The sequence below is a fragment of the Mandrillus leucophaeus genome, unplaced genomic scaffold, assembly GCF_000951045.1.
Source record: "Mandrillus leucophaeus isolate KB7577 unplaced genomic scaffold, Mleu.le_1.0 Scaffold345, whole genome shotgun sequence".
Taxonomy (NCBI): Eukaryota; Metazoa; Chordata; class Mammalia; order Primates; family Cercopithecidae; genus Mandrillus; species Mandrillus leucophaeus.
Window position 1 is genome coordinate 1,905,144 of NW_012103643.1, and position 24,927 is coordinate 1,930,070.

Here is a 24,927-nt window from a genome sequence, read left to right on the forward strand (position 1 = left end):
CACACAGTTGGCCATTGTAACCGTTTTCAGGTGAACAACTCAGTGGCATGAAGTACATTCACATTGGCCAGGTACGGTGGCTCAAGCCTGTGATCCCAGCACTTTGGGAGGCCAAGGCGGGTGGATCTCCTGAGGTCAGGATATCGAAACCAGCCTGGCCAACATGGTGAAACCTGAAATACAAAAATTAGCCATGCGTTGTGGCGGGAACCTGTAATCCCAGCTACTCAGGAGGCCGAGGCAGGAGAATCTCCTGAACCCAGGAGACAGAGATTGCAGTGAGCCGAGATCTCGCCATTGCACTCCAGCCTGGGTGATAGAGCGAGACTCTGTCTGAAAAGAAAGTACATTCACACTGTTGTGTGGCCATCACCACCATCCATCTCCAGAACTCTTTTCATCTTGCAGAACCGAAACTGTGTACCCATTCAACAACAGCTTGCCATCCACCTTTCTATTTCTGCCTCAATGAGTTTGACTGTTCTAGGTACCCCATATTAGTGGAATCATACAGTATTTGTCCTCTTGTGTCTAGTTTATTCAATTAGCGTAATGCTTTAAAGTATACCCTCTAATTTTATATAATGTGAACTTTTAATTGGGTTTTATTCATTTTCTTAATTTACTCACCCCTAGTGCCATTCTTTTGCATAGCATGAAGTTGGAAGGGTGCAGGTATCCCTAGAGTGTTCCTCTAGAACAGCCCTGAAGAGTTAGTAGCATGATTTCAGGAGAAGGGATGTGAAGGATATGTCTTTAAGAAATGCTGATCAGAAATCCAGTCCAGGCCGGACGCGGTGGCTCACACCTGTAATCCCAGCACTTTGGGAGGCCGTGGTGGGTGGATCATGGGATCGGGAAATCAAGACCATCCTGGCTAACCCGATGACACCCCATCTCTACTAAAAATACAAAAAATTAGCCGGGCATGGTGGCATATGCCTATAGTCTCAGCTACTCAGGAGGCTGAGGCAGGAGAATTGCTTGAACTCGGGAGGCAGAGGTTGCAGTGAGCTGAGATCGCACCACTGCACTCCAGCCTGGGTGACAGGGCGAGACTCTGTCTCAAAAAAAAAAAAAAAAAAAAAAAAAAATTCCAGTCCAACCTCAAGTTGAAACTAAAAGGACCCTGGACTCCCCTGATAAGAAGTCTCATTTTGTTTCTTCTGCAGCCAGGGTTTTGAAATAGAAGGACATGAGTGTCAGCACTTAAGTATTATCTTTTTCTCTTGTGGATTATCTTGCAGATGATTCATGCATAAGCAGGAGTTTTAAAAATTATCTATTTTGTCATTTCTACCTGTCTTAAAATGGTTATTCTTGATTTGGGGCTCTGTTGGGGAAGTCCTCTGTCACTGTGAAGATCACCTCAAATTTAAATAGTTGAAAATTTGAAATTGTCTGTTTTTATTCATTTAAATAAAGGTTAAACCTTTTGAATGTGTGCATATTTTTTTGGAATGAGTATTCTCTTCTGTACCAGGAGTTTAGGGTAAAAGTATATCCAGATACTCCTTATTACCCCAAGAAATAGAAATGTTTCCTTTCCCAAGGATTTCAATAGTATTCTGATTATACATTAAATAGTATACCAAAATGATCATATTCTTTTCCTGAATAATCATCAAATCCAGGTTAAAAGAAATAAGAATTGACCATGTGTGGTGGCTCACAGCTGTAATCCCAGTACTTTGGGAGACTGAGGGGGGCAGATCGCCTGAGGTCAGGAGTTCGAGACCTGTGTGCCCAACATGGTGAAAATCCATGTCTACTAAACATACAAACGATTAGCCGGGCTTGGTGTTGGATGCCTGTAGTCGTAGTTGCTCAGGAGGATGAGGCAGGAGAATCGCTTGAATCTGGGAGGCGGAGCTTGCAGTGAGCCAAGATCACTCCACTGCACTCCAGCCTGGGCAACAAGAGTGAAACTCCGTCTCGGGGGGAGGGGGGCGGAAATCAGAGTGAAGAATCTTAGAATCCTAATATGCATATTCTCTAAAGGTACATGTATTCTGTACCTTTGTCCTGTTAAGGGCTTCTGTTGAATTGTAGAGACTCTGAGCTGTATTACCATACTGTGGCAATTGGCATTCCTTTTGAGCAGCCGCATAACCTGTTAACCATTCACCATAAAGAATTTCATTAAGCTGCACACCTCCCTCTTCATAACCTCTGAGTTTTGTTGTATAGCACCTAACTTTTGAGCCTTAGATTACATTTTTGGGGTCCCTATCTCATTTCTTCATTCCTACCCATCCAAATAATCTCTAAGACTCTTTCTTTTTTTTTTTTTTTTTGAAACGGAGTCTCGCTCTGTCGCCCAGGCTGGAGTGCAGTGGCCGTGATCTCGGCTCACTGCAAGCTCCGCCTCCCGGGTTCACGCCATTCTCCTGCCTCAGCCTCCCTAGTAGCTGGGACTGCAGGCGCCCACCACCAGGCCTGGCTAATTTTTCGTATTTTTAGTAGAGGTGGCGTTTCACCATGTTAGCCCGGATAGTCTGGATCTCCTGACCTCGTGTTCTGCCCACCTCGGCCTCCCAAACTGCTGGAATTACAGGCGTGAGTCACCGCGCCTGGCCCTTTAAGACCCTTTAAGAAGCCTTCCTTGTCCTCCCATCCTATGTGGAATCTTGACCCATGCCATCCACTAGGTGCGTGCTCAGCATATGGTGACAGTGAATGGGGTTGAGTTGAATTGAGATGGAGGTCTGGAAGCCATAATTGAAGGGAAATTTTTAGATGAAAAATAGCGTCAGGATCTTATTTACCTTTTTGGAAAACCGAGCTGTGCTGGGTGGTGCAGCACAGATGGCAGGCTGTTCCTGTGAGTGTGGGGATGGAGCGAGAGAAACAGAACCAAACAGGTGGCTCAAGAGCTGCCACCCTGGTGCCAACATGCGTTCGGGCCGTGTGCGGGGCCCCCTTCCCCGTGCTTGCGCGAGTGAGGCAGCCGCAGAACCAGAAGGCTGATGTTATTTTGATCACCAAGCTCTATTTAGTGAATACACTTGATTAATTTCCCTCCTTCTTCTCATGGATGCTATTTTGAATGGAAAGTCACTACTGGAAAAATAAATCTCTACATTAATGATGCCCACAATCCTGTTTTTTTCTCTTTACATACCACACCCAACGGCTCTCTTTTCTGTGAAGCCCAACATTTTTAAAGCCCTTACTAAGTGCTACATTTTACTGAGGAAGAACCTGAAACCATAGAGAAGTTAACTGATTTTCCCTAAGTTAACAGGTTACCCTGGTGCTCAAAATGGAATAACAATTGCTTACCCACTGTGTATGTTCTTTGATTTGACCCTTGAAAATTCAAACTCCCTGCTCCATGGTGGAGAAGCAGAGTTAGAAAAGACTCCTAAGCCAACAGTCTCAGCTTGTTTTCTGTCTAGGTGGATATTTTCAGAAAGGGGTATACTTAGGGCTTGGGGGTGCTGAGTGGCTTCTGAGCCTTCTTGGGATTGGTTTGGTTTAAATGTGACTTGTCAGTTCTTACTAGCTGGGAGGAAATGCTCTCCCAGTGTGATGCATTAGTCATGAGCAGGGAGTGGGAGGCTGTTGAACAATCCTTCCAACCTCCCTCCCCACTGCTGGCCTTTCATGCTGAACTTTAAGCCCAGCTGCATTGGAATTGAGGACTTGCTGGGGACACCCCCCACCCCCACCATGCTGTGTGCTTGAAGTCTTGGCTTAGAGGTGGGAGAGGGTAATGATTTCAGATCCAAGACTAGAGCAGAAATAATACCAACAAGGGTAGCTTATGTACCCAGGACCTCCATAATTTATGTTTGTTGGGAGGGGAGAGAGGGTGGTTAAAAGTAGGGGCTGTTTCAAGAACCAGGAGCTGTGGTATAAACTACCACATTGTTCCTGGATATGTGTGTTTTCTGATCTGTAAATATATTTTAATACAGTTTTCCATGTTGAAATAAAAGGTAGTCACCACTCTTGATGATGTTGGCTACCAAGAGACATAAGCTTGGATGGTTGCAATTGTCTTGAAATATGTGCAGAGGAAGACATTCTGCAAGCCTTGCCGCTCTTCTCAGCGACCTCTTCATGCCCCGGGGACTGTGGCTACCTGAAACACCTGAGCTGACCTCCCTTCAGAGCACAGGTGGGTGTGCTCTGTGGGATGGAAGAGAGTCTGTCGAGAGCACCTGTTGGATATTGCATTGTAGACATTCTGTGGAGAAATACATTTTATTCTCTTTCTTCCATTGGCTAATATTGATGGCATTCCTAGGTACTGGAGAAAAAGTCTGTTGTGTAGGGAATGATGATTCATTTGATCTGTCAACTTGGTAGGTTGTGGTGCCTAGTCGTTCGGTCAAATACCAGTCTAGGTGTCTAGATGTTGCTGTCAGTTATGTTTGGATATAATCAGCATCTACATCAGTAGTGGTTGAGTAAAGCAAATGACCCTTCATAACATTGGTAGACCTCATCCAATCTTAGTCAAAGATCTTAAGACAAAAGACTAAGGTCCCCAAGAAGGAAGAATTTCTGCCTCCAGATGCTTTTGAACTCAAACTGCAGCATCATTTTTTCCCTGGGTCTCCAACCCTACCTTGCAGATTTCAAACTTGAGAGTCTCCACAAACACATGAGCCAATTCTTTAAAGTAAATCTTGGCCAGGCACGGTGACTCACATCTGTAATCCCAACACTTTGGGAGGCCCAGGAGGGCGGATCACTTGAGGTCAGTAGCTCAACACCATCCTGGCCAACATGCGGAAACTCCATCTCTACTACAAATACAAAAATTACGGACTTTGAGAGAGTCAAACATTTTCTCCAAGAGTAATTAAGATGTGGCTGGGCATGGTGGCTCACACCTGTAATCCCAGCACTTTGGGAGGCTGAGGTAGGTGGATCACCTGAGGTCAGGAATGTGAGACCAGCCTGGCCAACATGGTGAAACCATGTCTGTACTAAAAATACAAAAATTAGCCGGGCATGGTGGTGTGCACCTGTCATCCCAGCTACCTGGAGGGCTGAGGCACAAGAATCCTTGAACCTGGGAAGCGGAGATTGCAGTGAGTCGAGATCATGCCACTGTACTCTAGTCTGGGCTACAGAGCAAGACTCTGCCTCAAATAAACAAACAAGTAAATAAAAAAGTAAATCTTTTTCTTCTTTCTTCATATAGATGTAGAAGTGTAACTGTATATCTCTCTATATAGGTTTTTTTTCTCTGGACCACTTTGACTAACCCAGGGAGGCATGTGCCATCGAGCACTATGACAAAAAGGAATGAGCTGTGGTCCCTTCTCCCATGGAACTTGTGATTCAACCAGAGGATAGGATTAAGTCAAGTATTCAAAAATCTGATAACCATGGGGATTCAGAGAAGAAAAGTGATAAAGACAATTTTGGAAGATCAGAGGTTTGCAAAGTTTTCCAGTGAAACATCCCAACATAAAAAGAGAACGAGCTTCTAACCATTCCATGTGCCATTTTATTTTTAGGGGAAGATAGATATTTCATTTTAGAAAGTCATACATGTTTAAAATTGCATTCCAGTATCAATCTGCCCCACCTCCCCTGCTCACCCTAACTTCCAAGTAGAACTTTAGCACCCCTCTCTGCTGTGTATGCTGCGGTTGTTTGCACCTCAAGTTAGCAGAGCAGGGATAGGAGTGGTGGCATTTTTGAAGACGGTCAATGTACTTTGGATTAGTTTAGTTGTACAGTGACATATGCATTAGGTAAATAGGACAGAAAAGAGATATTCACAATGGCAACTGAGGCCCGGATATGGTGGCTCAAACCAGCACTTTGGGAGGCCAAGGCAAGCAGATTGCTTGAGCTGAGGAATTCGAGACCAACCTGGGCAATATGGTGAAACCCTGTCTCTACCAAAGATATAAAAATGAGCCGGGTGTGGTGGTGTGCACGTGTAGTCCCAGCTATTTGTGGGGTTGAGGCATGAGAATCACTTGAACCTGGGAGGTGGAGGTTGCAGTGAGCTGAGATCACCTCGCTGCACTCCAGCCTAGGTGACAAAGTGAGACCTTGTCTTTTTTTTTTTTTTTTTTTAAAGCCAGGCGCGGTGGCTCATGCCTGTAATCCCAGCACTTTGGGAGGCCGAGGCGGGTGAATCACTTGAGGCCAGGAGTTTGAGACCAGCCTAGCCAACATGGTGAAACTCTGTCTCTACTAAAAATACAAAAATTATCCTGGCATGGTGGCGCATGCCTGTCTCTACTAAAAATACAAAAATAATCCCAGCTACTCGGGAGGCTGAGGCACGAGAATCACTTGAACCCGGGAGGCAGAGGCTGCAGTGAGTCGAGATCATATCCCTTCACTCCAGCCTGGGCCACAGAGCAAGACTCTGTCTCCAAAACAAACAAACAAACAAGCAAAAAAAAAAAAAAAAAAAAAAAACCAACAACAAAAAACAATGACAATTTTGAAAGTAAAGTGACCTGGATTAGAAGGGTAGGAATAGAAAGGACAAGATGTAGAAGATACTTCAGGGACCCTGGGGGAAGAACAAGGGGAAGAAGGAGACAAGAGGAAAAGAAAGAAATGAACATTTATTAAGCCCCGACTAAATACCAAGGAAAGGTGTGTTTACATACATTGCCTCACTTAATTCCCAGTACAAACCTGCAGGCAGGTGTCCTGTTTTGCAGATGGAGAAAGTGGTTCATAGGGATGTTAAGTACCTGTCTTAAGGTCACAGGTGCAGTGAACGGCAGGTTAGGGTCAGGTCTCTCAGATCCTAAGCCTATGTTACATTTACCAATCACGCTGCCCTCCTAAGGGTGGAAGGTTTTGACCCTAAGTGGTGGATCATCAATAGGATAATCCCAGGAGGTGAGAAAGAGGGGTTTGTGCTGAAGAAGAGTCTGGAAGGAACTAGATGGAGCCAAGTAGAAGGCTGTGGGCAGAACCTACAGTTGGGGCAAGAGGAATATCTGACAGGTATACAGGCTCATGCCTGTAATCCCAGCACTTTGGGAGGCCAAGGCGGGCAGATCATCTGAGGTCAGGAGTTCAAGACCAGCCTGGCCAACATGGCGAAACCCTGTCTCAACTGAAAATACAAAAATTAGCCGGGTATTGTAGCGCATTCCTGTAGTCCCAGTTACTCAGGAGGCTGAGGCAGGAGAATCACTTGAACCTGGGAACGGAGGTTGCCGTGAGCCGAGGTCGCGCCATTGCATTGTTACCTGGGCGACAGAGCGAGACTTCGTCTCAGTAAATAAGTAAATAAATAAAGGCATGGAATTCAAGGAAGGGTGTGTATTTTGGAGGGGGTGCAGATGAGCAGGATCAGATGCAGATGGGAGGCCATAGCTGTATGAGTTCCTAAGGAGAGCTCCTTCCATCATCAGCAGTGACTTTCTGGATTGGAAGCTGGCCAGAGACAGGTTTCTGGAAGATGAAGCTTCTTTGTTGTTTTTTCTATCTATGAGGAGAAAAGTTTTGTATAAAAATTTTTTTAATACTTTTCCATTGCTCGTTATTGTTAGCCTTTATTCTTCCAGACTATAGAACTGGCATTTCTTGGCTACTTATCCTGGCTGTGTCTGAAATCACCCGCACCGAGAAATACCATTATGGTTGGAAAGGTGTTTTTTGTTTACTGCGTCTTGGTGAATCACAATACACTCTATTGTCTTGACTTGTCGTGGGTGGGGATGAGTCCTTCTGTCTTACAATTTTCTTCTTCTATGTATGGTGCCGTTTTATTAACTACTGGTGAAGGGATAATTTGTTATTATCGTTGTTGCAAAAGCACAACTGAATTTAATGGTCCCTAGTGAGCGCTAGTGCTATCAGCAGATGATTTCAGAGCAGCCAGAGGATTTTGGCACATGTCTCCTGAATGGTGGTGTGTTACCTTCCTGAAGATTCTGGGAGATTTTGGCCCTCACACATAATGTGACTTCGTAATAAGGCTAAAATGTGGATAATATTTTGACTGTACAGATGGGGAAACTGAGGAAGCACAGGTGGGGTTTGCAAGTTGCAAAAGCACTCTTCAGCAGCAGAAAACAGATCCTCTTTGGTAAAAAGCTATTCCACAATCTGTTGTTAATTTTTTTTTTTTTTTTTTGAGATGGAGTCTTGCTCCGTTGCCTGGGCTGGAGTGCAGTGGCGCGACATTGGCTCACTGCAACCTCTGCCTCCCGGGTTCCAGCGATTCTCCTGCCTCAACCTCCAGAGTAGCTGGGATTACAGGCATGCACCACCATTCCAGCTAATTTTTGTATTTTTTTTTTTTGGTAGAGATGAGGTTTCACCATGTTGGCCAGGTTGGTCTTGAACTCCTGACTCAGGTGATCTGCCTGCTGTGGCCTCCCAAAGTGATAGGATTATAGGTGCGAGTCACCATGCCTGGCCAATGTTTGTTTTTTTGAGCCTGAGTTCTGCACAGGTTGCCTTTCCTGATTTTTTTGGTAGGTTCCAGATTGGCCCTGTATTTCCTTGAGCAGTGGTCTTCAATATCAGAGGAATTTGCAAGATGAATTCATCAGGGCATGGAAGGAAATTTCAAAATTTATGTTTCTTTTTATCTTTTGCCTTTAGATTTCTGTGTATTTCTGTTGGTTCAAATAAATTATGTGCTTTATAAATACAGAAAATTGAAATGTGCATAATGTGTTTGAACAGTACTTCATGTATATAATCTATACATTAAATAAATAAGCAATGATAGGCATACTTTTTTCGGTGGGTATGCTTAGAACTATTGTTTTGAATGGGGATGCCAATAAAACCATTTGCATTGTAGTGCCCTGGACAGGAGTATACTCATTGATTCTTAGAAGGCAAGCCTAGTTGTCTGTTTCACTTGCATTGTGTGTGGTCCCCTAGATATTACTTGGCAACGAATGTCAAGCTTTTAAAGCCCGTTGCTGTCATACTAGAAACAGATTTGCTTTGTGATTTTATATATCGGTTTTCTGCATGGGGACTTTGATGTATCATTGTTTGAGAAACGTTCCCATGACTCCCCAGGAACTGCCTTTATGTTAAAAGAGGCTGATTATCCTCTTATGATTTTTAGGGAGGGGAATATGGGGTCTGTTTGATTTTTTGTTTTCTTCTACTTTAACAAATCTGATTTGCAATGACTTCATATGCTTTTTATTCTTTCCCAATTTGTCATTTGGCTAGGATGAACATTAATTGCTGTACAGCCAAAAAATCTTGCACCGGCTTTTAAATGAGCTTAGGTCACTTTTCTGGGGTGCAGCTCAGTGGTACTTTTGCCTTAATTGAATCACTTAGATCCTGAAAAAAGAATACCCTGTAGAGAAAAATCTCACGGTGGTTACCATTGTGATGCCCGTGGGTTTTGACTTGAGCAAGTTAAGGAAACTTGGACTTCGTTCTAGATGTAGGGAACACAAAAACTTCCAGACCATCCTCCTAACTTTAAAAAGAGTGGATACCCAGGAGAGTTGGGCCGAGTCACTTGTGACCCATAGTTAACCCATGTCTTTGTTGCCATCCCTCTATGCCCGTCACCATGTGCTCTACTCTCATCCTTTGCTGGTCTGGTCACTCACATAAACCAGGGCATTGCCTGAGGTCTGCTTGGTGTTGCAAAGCTATTGACTTCTTATTGTATACACTCACAGAAAAGTTAAATGATTGTTCTTAAATGCTACATGTGTTTAAGTGGCACTTGGGCATGCTTATTTATGCATTGCAGATATATCGCACTGTGATTTGTACAGCTTTGATCACTTCCTGCATTCAGTGATATTATTTAAATAATAAGAGTGAGTTCAAGGTATGAGTCAAGAGCATGGTGGGTTTCCTGCAGCCTGAGAGTATTTTGGAGGCTGAACCTAAATCTAATTTACTTTTTAACTTTATGACGCCAAGGCCGAGATGTCCTATTTTTATTTTTGCATTAAATTATTGAAGCTGTTAAATCCATTTATTATTGTGGGTATTGATTTAGTCCATATAAAGTGTGGTTGAGATAATGTTCGAAACTTCTGGTCTCTCATGGATAATTAGAGGGTTTGGTTTTTGTTTTTGTGTGTGTTTTAAGTTCCATAAATCTGCATTGAAATTGGCCATTATTTGTGTCTCCATTCCAATATCCTTCTTGGTCTAAGTTTTTTGGGAGGTGCTATGCTCTGAATGTTGGTGTAAATTCCTATGTTGGAACCTAATACCTGGATGTGATAGTATCATGTGGTGGGGCCTTTAGGACGTGATTAGGTCTTCAGAGCTCAGCCCTCGTAAATGGGATTCGTGCCCTTATGAAAGAGACTTGAGGGAGCCTGTTTGCCCCTTTCACCAGGAGAGGATGTAGCAGGAAGGTGCCGTCTGTGAGGAACAGGCCCTCATCAGATGCTGAATCTGCTGGCAACCTGAACTTGGACTTCCCAGCCCCTAGAACTGTGAGCAAGAAATGTCTGTTGTTTATAAATTACTCAGTCTGAGTTATTTTGTTACAGCAGCCCAAACACACTAAGGCAGGAGTTGTTTTTTTTTTTTTTCTAGCTGTATTGCTGTTCTAATGGGTTCCAGTCCTTTGTTTTTGAGGTCCTTTGTGGAACGGACACCAAATTTCCAGTCAGATCACTGTAAGTGAATTGTGGCCTGTCAGGGATAACATTTTAACCTGGTGCTTGATTATACCTCAGAGTGGAAGGTGTTATTGTCGCCTTCCATTTCAGTTACCAAACCAGGAACTTGAGAGAAGTCTGTACCTCCTCGTTCTTCATCCTTCTTTCCTCAAAGCATGTATGTGACCACTGAGTCCTGGTGATCCTACCTGTCATTCTCACTACTCCAAGGCACTCACTGTCCACGTTGGGCCATCCCATGTGATTGGTTGCTTGCAATAAGTCTTACCCTTCTCTTCCGAGCTACCCAGGTGGGGAAACTATGTTTGATCATGTAACTACCATAATAAAATATCATCACATAATCCCATAAAATATAATCATGTTCAGTTTCTTTGTGTAGCATCCGTAGCCCCAGCCCGTCTTTTTAGCTTCATCATCTCCAGCTTTTTCCCATGCACTCGCCTCCCTACAACTTTGGGCTAATGATACTTCGATTCCTCAGAGTCTTTGCTTATACTAACCTTCTCTTTTACTGGAAATTTCTGTTCTTCTCTTTGTGTAAACTCTCTCCTATCCCTGTTCATTTCCTCCCATCCTCCTAAGCTAAGCCAAATCCTATTAACCTGTCAGGACGAGGTTTAACTGAGAGCCTCTCCTAGCAGAATTAGTCTATTTCTCCACATCCTTCACTATTATTAATGCCAGACCAGCTGTTACAGCCCTGTCTGACTGGGTGAATGCCCACTGTCTTCCCAGATTATAGACATCATAAAGAAAGGGTATATTTCCTCATTTCAAACATATAACAGGTGCCCAGTAAAACGTTGGCTGAGTTGAACTGAATGTGTGATCATCAGTAAAATTCTACATAGATACTCTGCCTTACCCAAACAATTCGTAAGCAGTTTTTAGATAGTCCTAAGTGTAGCTATTTAGAAGCCTATTTTTATATACTCTATTTCATAAGATGCTGTCATTTGTAAAATGCACCACTGTTTTGCATACCACTAAGAAGCAAAGAAAATGGCACCAACTAAATCCCAATACACCATTGTGATTGTAAGATATATTCAATTTCAGAGATGTTAAGAGTGAAAAATGATGTTTCTTAAAATCAATGAAATAAATAATTATGTTTTTACATGTTAGAGCTTGTAGTCTTAATTGTATAACTGTGACACAACTTGAAATGATTTGCAAATAAAAACTTAAGGACATTTTTTTTTTTTTCTATTTTAAAATGAGGAGTGAATAAAGGAGAATTTGGGACCAAGTGCCCAGGGAGTGACTTGGGACTCAAGGCCTTTTGCCCATGGTTACGTCACTCTATCTTGTGGTACCTCTGACAAAGTCCTCAAGTTTCAACCTCAGTTCTTCTCTTTCAAAAGATGAGTATTTTTGGGTGAAGAATCACATGTATTTTGAAAATCTGTGGGAAGAATTTCTTTAAATAAATAAACGCGCACACACACACATTTGTTGAGACAGGATCTCTCTCTGTTGCCTAGGGTGGAGTACCATGGCACAGCCACAGCTCATTGCAGGCTTGATCTCCTGGGCTTAAGTGATCCTCCCGGACCGGCCACCCCAGCAGCTGGGACTAGCAGTGCATGCCACCACACCTGGCTAATTTTTTTTTTTTTTTAAATTTCTTGTAGAGATGATGTCCTATTGTGTTACCCAGGTTGGTCTTGAACTTCTGAGCTCAAGTGATCTTCCTATTTTGGCCTCCCAAAATGCTCAGATCACAGGCATGAGCCCAGTCCTGTAAATGTTATTATTTTAAAGAAATAGAGATGAGGTCTACCACGTTGCCCGTACTGGTCTCGAACTCCTGGGCCCAAGTTGTCCTCCTGCCTCAGCCTCCCAACATGCTAGGATTACAGGCATGAGCCACTCACTGTGCCTGGACCCTTTAAATATATATATATATATATTTTTTTTTTTTGAGACGGAGTCTCGCTCTGTCACCCAGGCTGGAGTGCAGTGGCATGATCTCAGCTCACTGCAAGCTCCGCCTCCCGGGTTCACGCCATTCTCCTGCCTCAGCCTCCCAAGTAGCTGGGACTACAGGCGCCTGCTACCTTGCCCGGCTAGTTTTTTGTACTTTTTAGTAGAGACGGGGTTTCACCATATTAACCAGGATGGTCTCGATCTCCTGACCTCGTGATCCGCCCGTCTCGGCCTCCCAAAGTGCTGGGATTACAGGCTTGAGCCACCGCGCCCGGCCTAAATATATTTTTAAAATCATTAACTTTAAAGTGCAATATTCTTTGCTGCACTGTGATGTTTATTTAGTCTTTGATTAAAATCCTTCTGTTAGGGTATGCCACCTAAACACATATCAAGGTTGATGTTCGTAATATCCCTCTAGCAATGGTGCAACACAGGATCCTATCACAATTACACTTTTTACATATGGTAGCTCTTATTTCCCAACTATCGTGCTTGCCCAATGCCTTTTAGTTATTAAATTAAGTTGCCGATCAATTATATACACACACTTACATACTTAATATTTCTAGATTCTCTTGCTTCCTCTCCACTTACAACGTCATAGCCTTAAAAGCTTTCTCATTGTCTGGAGGATTGAAATCTCTCTTTTATTTTAATTAATTAATTAATTAATTAATTAATTAATTTATTGAGCTGGAGTCTCACTCTGTGCCCGGGCTGGAGTGCAGTGGCACGATCTTGGCTCACTGCAGCCTCCACCTCCTGGGTTCAAGTGATTCTCCTGCCTCAGCCTCCCAAATAGCTGAGATTACAGGTGTGTGCCACCACACTCAGCTGATTTTTGTATTTTTAGTAGAGACAGGGTTTCACCATGTTGGACAGGCTGGACTCTTTAACTCCTGACCTCAAGTTTTCCACCCACCCTGTCCTCCCAAAGCGCTGGGATTATAGGTGTGAGCCACCGCGCCTGGCCGGAAATCTCTCTTTAACCATATTCTGTTAAAAGAATTTCATGCCGTCAACACAAGCGCAACAGCAGCAGAGACAGCCCCAAGGTGGAAGCAGCAAGTCCATGAGGGGAGTGATTCTTTTTGGATGGGCCCTTTAGACTCAAAGCATCCAGGGACAACCAGGCAGATTTTCACACCCCATCCCTGTGACCTTTCCAGCGGGGCTTGGGGTTATCTTCTCTGTTGTCTGGGTGCAGGCAACCTTGTTGCCAACAGGCTTAGTTGCCACACTGGCCTCTCCAGTGCATGGCCTCACCACCCCGCCACAAGCTCTTCCCTGATTCCAGAGTGGCCGCACCCCTCTGTGTGCGAAGGCAGCTCTGGGTCGGGAATTGGCTTGGGGGGTGGCTTGGGGAAGGAAATGTTTCATGACCACATCCTGTTCTGCTTCCTAATGAAGGAAGGGGACCCCTTGATATCCTGACTGTATTTCTGGCTGAAAGACTTTCCTCTTGGCTGCGCGGGAAGGGAACAGGTCGGGGAATCCAGGCTGCAGGGGTCAGAGGCTATCAGGGAAATTGCAGGTTGCACTTTCATGCTTTTGGGTCACTGGGGCTGATCTGGAGAATGTCTTGGAGGTAGACAGAAGCTGCTGAGTCTGAGAGTTCCTTGCGGTGCCTTTTTCCCAGACTTCCCATGTTGGGCCATGTCTCTTAGAATGGAGATTCCCTTGTCTCCAGGCGGGCTCAAGGCTGAACCTCAGACTTGGAAAACAGAGAATTAGAACCAAATTTCTCACTTTGGGAGGCCAAGGTGGGCAGATCACTTGAGGTCAGGAGTTCAAGACTAGCCTGGCTAACTTGGTGAAACCCCATCTCTACTAAAAAAATAAAATAAAATAAATATTAGCTGGGTATGGTGGCACATGCCTGTAGTCCCAGCTACTCGGGAGGTTGAGGCAAGAGAATCGCTTGAACTTGAGAGGTGGAGGTTGTAGTGAGCCAAGATCGCACCACTGCACTCCAGCCTGGGGACAGAACAAGACTCCATCTCAAAAAAATAAAAAATAAATTCCTTTCCTGGAACTTCAGTCTTTGACAGTGAAAGAGGAGCTCTCTTTACCCTCCATCCACCCTGCTGTGTGTCCCAGGAAGCGTGACTTCCTCCTGCGTCTGGTGCAGCTTCTACAACTTACATGGGAGTGGGAGGCAGCTCTGTCCAAGGGAAGACACCTAAGGGTGGCTCAATTTTGGAAAATGAGTTGTTGAGTAAAGTGATTTGATTTTGACATCTCTTCTAAACCAAGGTGTTGATACGTTCTTGAGGCGATTATTTTGGTGTGCGGTTTAAGGATTATTACTCTCCTGTGTTTCACAGGAGGTATGAAAACACTGAGAATGAATACCGTCCTCTCCCACAGTCTTCTTGCACGATTAGCTGGTTCTCTCACTGGGAACACCCTGTACGTTAAGCCACAGTGTGGGGAAATAGCAAAGGACGGATCTCAGCGTTAGAAGTTAATGACATTCAGCTCCGTTTCTGTTTTCTTTGGGGATCAAATGTTCTACCCTGCCTTACGATGTAAGTGTGCTTTTTTGATGTGATTGCAACTTGGAATTTAGGAGCCAGGAGGAAGCCCAAAGCTGTGTTCTAGCATTCCATGGTCACTACTCTTGGAGTGCGGGATGGAATTCCCAAGTGTTCAGTAGCTTTGCGGCTTTAAGAAATGGGAAAAGGGGGATGGGCGCGGTGGCTCATGCCTGTAATCCCAGCCCTTTGGGAAGCCGAGGCAGGTGGATCACCTGAACTCGGGAGTTTGAGACCAGCCTGACCAATATGGTGAAACTCTGTTTCTACTAAAAATTCAAAAATTAACTGGGCGTGGTGATGTGCGCTTGTAATCCCAGCTACTTAGGAGGCTGGGGCAGGAGAATTGCTTGAACCCTGGAGGCGGAGGTTGCAGTGAGCAGAGATCATGCCACTGCACTCCAGCCTGGGCGACAGAGCAACACCATAAAAAAAAAAAAAAAAAAAAAAAAAAAAAAAAGAAGGAAGGAAGGGGATGGGAAAAGAGATGCTGCTTGGATTTTGTAGAAAGCACGTGATTCTCATGGTGTGTCCTGAAAAAGTTACTACATCCATTTCAGCTAGCTGGGGCCTCATCTGAACCATTCCTAGAGTCAGGCTGGCTGTATGAGTATTTGGGAGATTTGGTCACTGGCTGTGTGACACAGCCCTTGGGGGTTGAGTGGCTTCCAAACCCTGTTGGGAACAAACTTTGCAGGAAGTGACGTGGTGTCAGTGTTGCAGTACGTTGGCAGCTGTCAGTCAGAGGTGTAGTTCCAAGGTGATAAACACCAAGAACTTAGGAGAAGTCTGAAGAGTATTTTGGCCTGATGCCATGAACACAGTGCCAGCCAGATAGTAAGCTTTCCATAAATGGTAGCTCGCCCTAAGTTGAGGTACATATTAACTTCACTTTGAAATGTACCGACTTTACTCCTAAGAAATATGGTAATGTCTGTCCTGGCTGAACCTGTTGGTTAAGTATTGCCAAAGATTTACTGCTCTAAAATTAAAGTTATGATTTTAGATAGTTCCCGACTTGTGATTGACTTAAACATATTGATTGTGTGAATATGTTTTCTTGCGTAGTTTATTTAGGATATATTTGGATACATTAGGAAGTCACATTGCCCAAAACTAGGGCAGTCTATGGATATGGAAACTTCTGGGGTCTTTTTAATGATTTTCTGATTTTGATGTCTTTTTATACCTGCCTTAAAACAATGGTAGAGCTAAAACTATTTCATCATGCTTTATGGAGTAGGAACTTGGGGCCCTTATCATGGCTCATTCATCTGTTTAGAGGGATTGGTCTTTCACTGGGAGTCCTGGCCCTGCCCCAGGGCCATCAGTGGGAAGGTGGAGCAGCTCTGCTTTATGCATGAATCCTTATTGCCATCTCAGCTTTCACAGAAGCCAGACAAACACACCCTTGGTGAAACAGTGGCTTTACACCAGATGGGGTGTGGTCATCTGTCAGCATGTCCTAGCTACAGTCAGCTGTGAGCCAGAGAGTCCATCTCAAGGTCACCCCCCTCAGTCATGCTTCTGCACTCCGTGGAGGGCAGACAGTGCTCAAGAAGAATTTCCTGGAAGGAACACCGTCTGTCTCTTCTGCAGCAGTATCCTGCGTCTTCAAGACGGCTGTTTGCTGCTGAATCGTGATTTTTAAAAAAATAATTGTCAAGACAAGAAACATTTCTATGAAATTTGTCACTGAGCCTTCGTGGAAGGATGAGGTCTAGAGCATTGCTCATCACATCACAGTGGCCTCAGAGGACCACCAGTGGAGACTCCTGTCTGATCCAAGTACCAAGAACCAAGAACTTTTGTGCTTCCTTTGAGCCATCCATTTGGACATTGTGAATTTTACAACTGCCATGTTTTTCCTATTTGACTTGGCTGTTATAAAGCTTACTGTTAAATGGAGCTAGGTATGCAGCTCAATAGGATATGCATGGTTACCCTCTTTCCTCCTATTACTTTTTAAATTCTGTATCCTTGGAAGTCATTCCCAAGTTTTTTGTTAAGTAACAGTTTAAAAAGTGATGAGACTTCTTTAACTTTAATTTAATTTCTGAGCCATTTAAAATTTTCTAATGCGCTAGCTCCATCCATCTACATCTATCTATCTACCATCCATCAATGATCCATTCACCATCCACTATCCCTCTATCCATCCATCCACCCATCTACCATTCATCCGTGTCTCTGTCTCCATCCACCACCCATCCATCCATCTACCATTCATCCATATATCTATTATCCATCACCATCTGTCCATCCACCATCCATCCACCATCCATCCACCATCCATCCATCCATCCCTCCATCCATCCCTCCATCCATCCATCCCTCCCTCCATCCATCTACTTATCTGTCCATCCATCTACCCATCTACCATCCACTTATTTATCTGTCAGTACTGATTTGGGGTCTAAGTATGACTGTTAAAAACTAAGGTTGTTGGTGCTTATTGTATATGAAATAAATGTTTAGGAATTTGATCCAAGACCTCTGCCCGCACTGTTTAAGCTCCGTATAAAGGAAAACTTCCTGATTGTCATTAACCTACTGGTTATGGAAAATTTGGGGACACTAAATCATAGTAAACACAGTAAGAATTTACATACTTATATAAATTTTACGGTTTATAGTGTTATAAACTTATAGGAATCATAGGAATCTTACAGTTGTATAGCTATACAGCTGTATACAGCTGTTAGCTGTACAGTTATACAGCTTATAGGAATCTTACAGTTTCCTATAAGAAAAGATATTAGAGTTAAGTATTGGTAAGGCAAACATATTACGTCCTCATTTTTTCTAATGGTTTTCAGAATGGGTAATTTACTGTCCAAAAGTCACATAATTTATGAAGTAATAGCACCTGGTAACTGAACTTGGGTATTTCCAGGGCAAATACAATACAGTGTCTTTTTCTCTATACACTGATCCCTGGAACTTGCAAGGACTTAAAAATGACAGAATGCCCCCTTATGAGTGTGTTTTTGTTGTTGTTTGTTGTTTGTTTTTTGAGTTAGGGTCTCACTCTGTTGCCCAGGCTATAACCTCAAACTCCTGGGCTCAAGGGTTCCTCTGACCTCAGCCTCCCAAGTAGCCGGGAATACACATACGCCACCATGCCCAGCTAATTTTGTAAATTTTTTTGTAGAGGTGGGTGTCTCACGGTTTTGCTCAGGCTAGTCTTGAACTCCTGTCCTCAAGCCATCCTCCCACCTCAACCTCCCAAAGCCCTGTGATTACAGGCACAAGCCACTGTGTCTGTCCCCTGCCCCCCATCCCCCACCCCCAAGTGTCTTTGACACTTTGAAGGTGAAAAAGAAAGTTCTGGTTTGGCAGACATTTTTGGAAAAGCCAAGGATTAAATGCTGTGGACACACTATTTCTGACACTTACCGTATTTTCATCTTAAATAATATTACAGGAGTGGAGCAGTAGGACTTCTCAGCCCTATCAATTTTTGCAGGTATTTGAAGCCTGACATTAGTTTTGGTAATACCTTCCTCACTTCCAGTACACGCATATTCCTGCGAAAACTGGTCATTTGACATATGACACAGAAATTGGCCATATGAATTGAGGATTGTATTAGTCCATTTTCACGCTGCTGATGAACACATACCCCAAACTGGGCAATTTACGAAAGAAAGAGGTTTAGCTGGACTCACAGTTCCCCGTGGCTGGGGATACCTCACAATCAAGGCGGAAGGCAAGGAGGAGAACGTCCCATCTTATTTGGCTGCAGGCAAAGAGAGAGCTTGTGCAGGGGAACTCCTCTTTGTCAAACCATCAGATCTCTCGAGACCCACTCACCAACTGGGAGAACAGCGCAGGAAAGACCTGCCGCGATGATTCAACTACCTTTCACTGGGTCCCTCCCATGACACATGGGAATTGTGGGAGTTAGAATTCAAGGTGAGATTTGGGTGGGGACACTCCCAAACCATATCAAGGATGTCTCAGAGTGAGACTGAAAAACTTGGTAATCTCAGCATTTGGTTCCCTAAGAGTCATCTTCATGTAATGTAAGCAGGCCTACTGGTACTGCTGGATTTCATCAGTATGGCTGTGTGTGTGTGTGTGTGTGTGTGTGTGTGTGTGTGTGTGGGGTAGCCAATTGAGTAGACCGCATGCATATGATAGCTGGATTAGTTAATTCTCCAATTTGTTCCACAGCAAATTTAAGGTGACTGATGTCATTCAATTTATAACATATGATTCAGTTTCAGTGAAGTGGGTATCATTTTGCTAAGGAGGCCTGCATAATACTGGCCCATTCTGTAGCACATTCCTTATGGTTGAAACATTTTAAATAGTAGTGGAAGTAATAGCTAATGTTTATCGAGAACCGATCATGGGATATGGTTATTGAGAACTAATAATGGAATAATTCTGTAACATAGATGATCTCATTTAAAGCTCATGACAGCCCAATGATTTAGGAATCTTATCGTCCCCACTTGTTAGAGGGATAGGACATTTAGAGTTTGCCCCAGGTCACGCTGAAAATAAAGATTTGACCTGCAAAGCCAAGATATGACCGGATGCGTGCAGCCCGACTCCCAGCTTGGACTGCCAACGCTGAGCTTGGTGCGTAGCTGTCTCCCAGTGAAACTGAGTTCTTTGCAGCTCTTGGAGAAAACCCAGAGTACTGACAGTTCCCAAATTGCCGTGGTGGCATCCATTCACAAGGCCATGAAGCAATTAACTTGCTGTAAGGGAAATGGATGCGTACTTGTTGGCATGTTTTGACCTTAGCATATCTGCTGATTGTGGAGCTCTTCATTAGGACGCGTCGTGGATCAGTTCCACAACCAGGGTCATAGGCAAATTTTTTTCCCCACCAAAATCAGAAAGAAGTTATACCAAATCAACTCTGTTTTGCTCTCATGTTTTTCAAATAATGCCCTTTCTCCCTGTATTGTTTGTTTGTTTGTTTATTTATTTATTTATTTGCTCAGGGACTAGAAGAATATAGAGAAAAAAATGTATTCTATCTGAATACGTAATTTTTTTTAAAGTATAGAAAATGCATTATCAGCCTCCGTTGTGCAGGTGGAAGGACAGCCGCCTGCCGGCCTCCTTTGCCAGCAAGAATCCAGCCTTGCAAATTATTGGCAGCTGGCACCGTAATGAGTCCATTTCAGCATAAATGGGCTATTGCTTATTAATTTCTGCCAGTTCCTAAGCAATTCAGGAACTGCTTTGGAAATGTGGAAATTTGCAGAGAGCATTTTAAGGAGGATGCCCAGGGAAAGGGAGTGAACCGGGTAGCAATGGGGGCATTGTGGAAAGGGAACGTATTGTGGGGTAATAATGGGGTGTTGCTGAGAACTTGTGCTCCTTTCCCTGCAAGCATGAGTCACTAACTTCATGGTTAAATAGCATATTTTCCAAGATAAGGAAGAACTGTATTTGCTTACTGTTCCATTCTGGATAGACATATATATTTATTTACTTACTTCCTGTATGTGGCTCCTTTCCACAAAATAGGCAGTTTTCTTCATGTTCCTGCTCAAAGTATTTGCCATCTCAGGTTCCCACCTGCTGAAACCACCAGCAGCGGGCAGCCCCAGGGAAATGTCTGGGAAGAAAGTACCAAAATGAAGCCACCCAAAGAGGCCCTTCAGGCCTTTGTTTTGCTTGCCTTAGTATTTGTCATTTCACCTCTACCAGCAGGCTTTAAAAAGATGAAATAAAACAACCCCATTAACCCATATGTTCCTGGAGCCCTTGCCTTGTTCATTGATTTGCCATGTTAAATTACAGTTTGGATCTTTTACCTAAATTCTTTCCCATGCGTATTCTTCATGTGTTTTCTCTGAATTTGATGTTTGCCTTCACAAGAAAACATGTATACAATGGAAAGTTCTATGGAATGGATTTGGGCTTCTGTTTTACTCTCTTTCCACATTTTCTTCAATATCCGTTATAAATACAGCACTACTCTGAGAATAACTGAGGGTTGCTGGTTTCCTTTCATTTCTGTTTCTTGAGACTCTGAAGATTGAGTGGGACATGGGAACCACTCCGTAATAACTTGTTTCTGTTCTCCAACACCTTAATATAAACAGATAGATTAAAATAATAAGATGACTTAGTCTGTAGGGCTATGGATTACCCTGAGTGTAAATAGGCTGGTATTTATTTATTTATTTATCTAGTTATCTGATTTAAGCCTGTCGTTTTATGCCTGTATCCCAATGTTACATCATTTGATTTGGGATGTCACAATGTTATACGAAAGCGGTCCCGACCCAGACCCCAAGAGAGTGTTCTCGGATCTCACGCAAGAAAGAATTCAGGGAGAGTTTATAAAGTCAAAGCAAGTTTATTAAGAAAGTGAAGGAATGAAAGAATGGCTACTCCATAGACAGAGCAGCCCCAAGGGTTGCTGGTTGCCCATTTTTATAGTTATTTCTTGATTATATGCTAAACGGAGTGGATTATTCATGCCTCCCAGGCTGGAGTGCAAAGGTGTGATCTTGGCTCACTGCAACCTCCACCTCCCAGGTTCCAGCAATTCTCCCACCATAGCCTCCTGAGTATCTGGGATTACAGGCACCCACCATCATGCCCAGCTAATTTTTGTATTTTAGTAAAGATGGGGTTTCACCATGTTGGCCAGGCTGGTCTTGAACTCCTGACCTCAGGTGATCCGCCTGCCTTGGCCTCCCAATGTGCTGGGATTACAGGCATGACTCACCGCGCCCAGCCCATGCCTCCCCTTTCTAGACCATATAAGGTAATTTCCTGACATTGCTGTGGCATTGTAAACTATCATGGCGCTGGTGGGAGTGTAGCAGTGAGGATGACCAGAGGTCAGTCTCGTCACCATCTTGGTTTTGGTGGGGTTTAGCAGACTTCTTTACTGCAGTCTGTTTTATCAGCAAGGTCTTTGTGACCTGTATCTTGTGCTGACCTCCTGCCTCATCCCGTGACTTAGAATGCCTTAACTGCTTGGGAACGCAGACCAGTAGGTTTCAGCCTCATTTTACCCATCTCCTATTTAAGATGGAGTTGCTGTGGTTCAAATGCCTCTGACAGTATTTCACAAAAAGTTGATGTCATAGAATTGATGAAATGGGTTTGACAGAAAATGCCCATTTCCTTCCTTCTGCCTCATCATTTCCTTTCTGTTTTTCTGTCTCCTCTGACCCGCACCTCTCCAGGTTTTTGGCGCATTCTCACAGACTTAGATGAAACTGTGATGGCCACCCCAGGGCGCAGGTGCTGACATCGTCCCCAGCCCAGTGGCTGTTCATCCAGACATCATTTCCAACCTCAATATCTAAATGCCACAGTGCTCTTGGAGCAAGTTGGGCTGGGGACCACTGTTGCCTTTTAAGGTAGGTTTGCATATGTATATTTGAGCCTATTATGTTTGTATGAATTAATGGAAATGCTTCAAAGGTGCTGGGACAGATGCATTTTACTATCATTGTTGTGTGTAGCTCGTGGGAAAAAGAATTTGGAATCACTTCCTTGAATTAGGGTTACACCTATCTGACAATTCAAAAGCATTAGCATTAAAACAAAACAGAAGAAACAAAGTAGGTGCCTATGAAATCCTTTTCTCCCCTGTGAATTGCCCTCAGGATCTCGTACATTTATCCCTGGGCTTCACCATCTTTATATCGGATTATGTTTGAAAAAGGCAAACCCGAGCTTCAAAATCCAACTTGAAAACAATGATATGTTTTGTTTTTGCTTTGGATAATCTTTAAAAAGTGAAAATAAACACCGTCAAAATAATAATCTTTTCGAAATCAAAGATCATCTTATATTTGTTGCAAAACTTTCCTGCTTAGTCTCTGGTGTTCAGGGTATTTGTGTGTGACTTGGCAAAACTCTTTTCATGGGTTGTAACGATTTAGCGAAAACTTTGAGAACTTTGTCTCAGTTTAATCTTAGCTCTCTCCCTCACCCCCACCCCCCAACACCGTCTTCAAGCGCAGCCTCCAGTAGGGAAAAAACAGGCTTGAAACCAAGACCTCCCACTAGAATCTAATTTTAAATTTGCAATCTGTTGTCTTGTGATTTCGCTTCAAATTTAACTTAGAAATAAATACATTTCATCCTTTCTCCTACAGTTTTGGAGGCCTGTTTTCAAGTCATAGAAGGGTAATGATTACGTTTATTTTAATAAGTTTCTAAATACCTCAGGGGAGTGAGATTTTGTATTATTAATCATTATAACTTACATCATTAAATGCCTTCTGGTCAGATTTCACAACGTCCTTCCCAACGACAGAGAAACCTTGCTTTCACAGTTAACTGTTGACTTGAATATGATATAAATTGGATTATCATGGGCCCACCAGTGAGATCTAAGGTTTTATGTATTTGCAGTACCCTTGTAATAAGGCAGTGTCGGTGTTGAACATTCCCACTCAGAAGAGCTAGACTAAAACTTCTGTATATTTAGTTTACAATCACAAGTAAGATATGGTTTCTGCCATTGAGATTTTTATAATAAAATGAGAAGAGGGTAGTTAAAAACAAGACAGATGTGCCAGTGTACAAATAACCCTGCCAGAGATACAATGAGAGGAGGTCAGTGTGCCATTGAAACATAGTGAAAAAGTGGAGTAAGTCCAAGCTAGGTAGTATTTTCTTCATTGTAGGTAATTTTCCCAGGCCATCTGTTTTAGAGTTTGGGTTTGATGCCGTTTTGTTGTAGCTGTCAGCATAGTGCCCACATCCTCACTCTCTTCAACTGTAAAAAAAAATTCAGTGACTTAAAAACCTGTTGGCATGTTCTATTTATTTTACTTTCCTTAAAATGAATTACATATTTAGTATAAAAACATTAGAAAATACCAAAAAAAGGTATAATTGTGAAAATTGCCCTACAAGCAATCCATCCGGAATAATTGCTTTTTAAAATTCTTACACAGATTTATCATGTATATAGGCGTGTGAAATATTTACATATTAATATTCTTTTTTTTTTTTTTCCTCCTGAGACAGCGTTTTGCTGTCACCTAGGCTAGAGTGCAGTGGTGTAATCTTGGCTCACTACAACCTCCGCCTCCCGGGTTCAAGCGATTCTTGTGCCTCAGCCTCCAGAGTAGCTGGGATTACAGACTTCCCCCCTCCACCACGCCCAGCTAATTTTTGTAGTTTTAGTAGAGATGGGGTTTCACCATGTTGGCCAGACTAGTCTCAAACTCCTGACCTCAAGTGATCCACCTGCCTCAGCCTCCCGAAGTGCTGTGATTACAGGTGTGAGCCACTGTGCCCGGCCACATCTTAATACTCTTGGAGAGAATTTTTAACTCTCTCAAAGTCCGTATCTTGAATGTGCATCTCAAATCTAAGATTTTAATTCTGGAGGATGAGAAAAATTTGCACTAGAGATGTTTGATCCCAGTGGTAGAATCACCTTTTGGATTATTTACTCCCACACAGGGAAAGCCCTGACCAGCTGACCCACAGAGCTAGGCATTGTTCATGTGGAACTTTCCTGTTCTTCAGCTAGAGGGTGGGGCATCCTACTGCCAGGAGCACCACTGGAACCTCTGGGATAATTGAGGGCATTAGACATCCTAAACCATAAAAATATTATTACAACCTCCTTAGTCCTCAAGGTGATGAAGTTGTTTCCAGATTCCCTTGTGTCTTTTTCTTTCCTTCCCTGTTTTCCCTCTCAACAATCTGTGGTTGTGGAAGTGTTTTTCTATGTTCTTTATACCCAGGACTTTGACCACAGGGTGGCTTTCTATTCACTGGAATATTTCCTTACACAGTACAGGTGGTTTAAAAATGCAAGGTATGTGCTGTATCTTGGGTCATATAGGGTTGACCTTTCTTTTTTATGTGTGTTCTATTTGTATACTCATGTATTTTTTTTTTTTTTTTTTTTT

At 43.2% G+C, this 24,927-nt stretch overlaps 1 protein-coding gene across 2 annotated transcripts in view; it reads left to right on the forward strand.

Annotated features, from left to right (window-relative positions):
• TIAM1 (T-cell lymphoma invasion and metastasis 1) overlaps positions 1-24,927 on the forward strand; it is a 364,694-nt gene that overhangs the window by 164,775 nt on the left and 174,992 nt on the right. For both annotated transcript variants that reach the window (XM_011989052.1, XM_011989053.1), the window contains exon 3: positions 22,231-22,407. The gene's annotated coding sequence lies outside the window, so the exon portion shown is untranslated. The remainder of the gene's footprint in view (positions 1-22,230; positions 22,408-24,927) is intronic.